This window comes from Macadamia integrifolia, unplaced genomic scaffold, assembly GCF_013358625.1.
Source record: "Macadamia integrifolia cultivar HAES 741 unplaced genomic scaffold, SCU_Mint_v3 scaffold1256, whole genome shotgun sequence".
Lineage (NCBI taxonomy): Eukaryota > Viridiplantae > Streptophyta > Magnoliopsida > Proteales > Proteaceae > Macadamia > Macadamia integrifolia.
The window spans coordinates 135,001-138,157 of record NW_024868133.1 but is presented as its reverse complement, the minus strand read 5'-3'; the positions used below and the strand labels follow the sequence as shown (position 1 = coordinate 138,157).

At 47.9% G+C, this 3,157-nt stretch overlaps 1 non-coding gene across 1 annotated transcript in view; it reads left to right on the top strand.

Moving 5' to 3' along the window:
• Positions 1-2,209: 2,209 nt before the first annotated feature.
• LOC122063217 overlaps positions 2,210-3,157 on the top strand; it is a 3,357-nt gene continuing 2,409 nt past the window's right edge. The window contains exon 1 of the ribosomal RNA XR_006135265.1: positions 2,210-3,157. This exon is cut by the window's right edge and continues 2,409 nt beyond it. This is a non-coding gene — a ribosomal RNA (28S ribosomal RNA).

Here is a 3,157-nt window from a genome sequence, read left to right as displayed (position 1 = left end):
GCCTGGGTGTGGAGGTGTTTGCATGCCACCAACCGGAAGTGTTATAATACGGCATTAACGTGGGTCTCTGATGAACATAGATTGCAAGCTTGCAAGTGGAGACAAATCACATGTCCCTTCCCCCCTCCCCTTGTTCATTTAAAAAATTTGCATTATCGTGGGTTTGTTACTTGCGAGAGCTTTCTCATACTAGGTCTTGTGGCCTTTACTATTTGTCGAATCGTGTTTCTAAGTCGTGCCTAGGTGCGGAGGTGTTTGCATGGCTCCAACCGCAAGTGTTATAATACGACATTAATGCGGGTCTCTGGAGAACGTAGGTTGCAACCTTGTAGGTGGAGATAGATCTCGAGTCCCTCGACCCCTGTTGATTGTTGGGATTTTCGTGCTTAGTGGGGCTATTGATTTTTCTTCTACCACATCCTTATTACGTTGTAGTAGGTTTGGTGGTGGATTGTGTCGGTAGTGGACGCAACGCATGTGAGTGGCTATTATTTTTCTTGTGGTTGTGGGCTCTTTGCTTGTGTATTGAACCACTATGCACAGATACCTCTATGGGTCGCGATGGGCCAAAAGTGTCTTTGTCAAGAGCATGAAAATTGTTCCTATGTTGCTTACCTAGTTGGATGGAAAGATGCTGCCCCTTCACTCTCATTTCATCCCTCTGGCCTGCCCTTGTGGTTGGTGTGAGGTGGCTTGGCATACGATGCATATGTCCACTTTCTTTCTGTCAGTGGTGCATGTGCACTATTTGTGCTCTAGGATGCAGGACATTTTGTGGGGCAAGGTGGATGTGTGTGTGTGTCCTCTTGAATCCTTTGGTTGCGCCTCGTTGCACAAGAACGATAGACTGCCATTAATTTATGGAGCAGAATCACCCAATGCACAATTGGGGATGTGGTTCATGCAGTGCTTTGGCGTCGAGAAGGAAAGTTACCTGGTTGATCCTACAAGTAGTCATATGCTTGTCTCAAAGATTAAGCCATGCATGTGTAAGTATGAACTAATTCAGACTGTGAAATTGCGAATGGCTCATTAAATCAGTTATAGTTTGTCTGATGGTATCTACTACTCGGATAACCGTAGTAATTCTAAAGTTAATACGTGCACCAAACCCCAAATTTTGGAAGGGATGCATTTATTAGATAAAAGGTCAACGCGGGCTCTGCCCATTGCTCTGATGATTCATGATAACTCGACGGATCGCATGGCCTTTGTGCCGACGACACATCATTCAAATTTCTTCCCTATCGACTTTCGATGGTAAGATAGTGGCTCACTATGGTGGTGACGGGTGACGGAGAATTAGGATTCGATTCCGGAGAGGGAGCCTAAGAAACGGCTACCACATCCAAGGAAGGCAGCAGGCGCGCAAATTGCCCAATCTTGACACGGGGGGGTAGTGACAATAAATAACAATACCAGGCTCTTCGAGTCTGGTAATTGGAATGAGTACAATCTAAATCCCTTAACGAGGGTCCATTCGAGGGCAAGTCTGGTGCCAGCAGCCACGGTAATTTCAGCTCCAATAGCATATATTTAAGTTGTTGCAGTTAAAAGGCTCGTAGTTGGACTTTGGGATGGGTCGATCGGTCTGCCTCACAGTGTGTGCCGATCATCTCGTCCCTTCTATCAGCGATGCACTCCTGGCCTTAATTGGCTGGGTCGTGCCTCCGATGCCGCTACTTTGAAGAAATTAGAGTGCTCAAAGTAAGCCTACGCTCTGGATACATTAGCATGGGATAACATCATAGGATTTCGGTCCTATTGCGTTGGCCTTCGAGATGGAGTAATGATTAATAAGGACAGTCGGGGGCATTCGTATTTCATAGTCAGAGGTGAAATTCTTGGATTTATGAAAGACGAACCACTGTGAAAGCATTTTCCAAGGATGTTTTTATTAATTAAGAATGAAAGTTAGGGGCTCGAAGATGATCAGATACCATCCTAGTCTCAACCATAAATGATGCCGACCAAGGATCGGCGGATGTTGCTTTCAGGACTCCGCCCGCACCTTATGAGAAATCAAAGTTTTTGGGTTCCAGGGGGAGTATGGTCGTAAGGCAGAAACTTAAAGGAATTGAGGGAAGGGCACCACCAGGAGTGGAGCCTGCAGCTTAATTTGACTCAACATGGGGAAACTTACCAGGTTGGGACATAGTAAGGATTGACAGACTGAGAGCTCTTTCTTGATTCGATGGCATTTGGACTGCGACCCTAGGTCAGGCAGGGCTACCCGCTGAGTTTAAACATACCAATAAGTGGAGGACAAGAAACTTATGAGGATTCCCTTAGTAATGGCGAGCGAACCGGGAAGAGCCCAGCTTGAGAATCGGGCGGCTTTATCATTCGAATTGTAGTCTGTAGAAGCATCCTCAGCGGTGGACCAGGGCCAAGTCCCCTGGAAGGGGGTGCTAGAGAGGGTGAGAACCCCATCGTGTTTGGACCCTGTCACACCACGAAGTGATGTCGGCGAGTCGGGTTGTTTGGGAATGCAGCCCCAATTGGGCGGTAAATTTCGTCTAAGGCTAAATATAGGCGAGAGACCGATAGCGAAAAAGTACCATGAGGGAAAGATGAAAAGGACTTTGAAAAGAGAGTCAAAGAGTGCTTGAAATTCTCAAGAGGGAAGCGGATGGGGGTCAGCGACGCGTCTCGATCGGATGCAAAACGGTTAATATCTGGTCCACCTCTCGACTCGGGGAGTGGACCGATGTGGATTACTGCGGTGTCCCAAGCCTGGGTTATCGCGTTATACCTGAAGAGATGTCATTGCCATGATCATGGTAGGCAGTGTGTGCCTCGATGGCATGCCTATTGGCAACTGTATGCTCCGGGCATCGGCCTGTCGGGCTCCCCATTCGACCCGTCTTGAAACACGGACCAAGGAGTCTGACATGTGTGTGAGTCAGTGGGTGAGTAAAACCCATAAGGCGTAAGGAAGCTGACTGGTGGGATCCCCTTATGGGTTGCACCGCCAACCGACCCTGATCTTCTGTGAAGGGTTCGAGTGAGAACATACCTGTCGGGACTCGAAAGATGGTGAACTATGCCTGAGCAGAGTGAAGCCAGAGGAAACTCTGATGGAGGCCCGCAGTGATACTGACGTGCAAATAGTTCGTCTGACTTGGGTATAGGGGTGAAAGACTAATCGAACCGT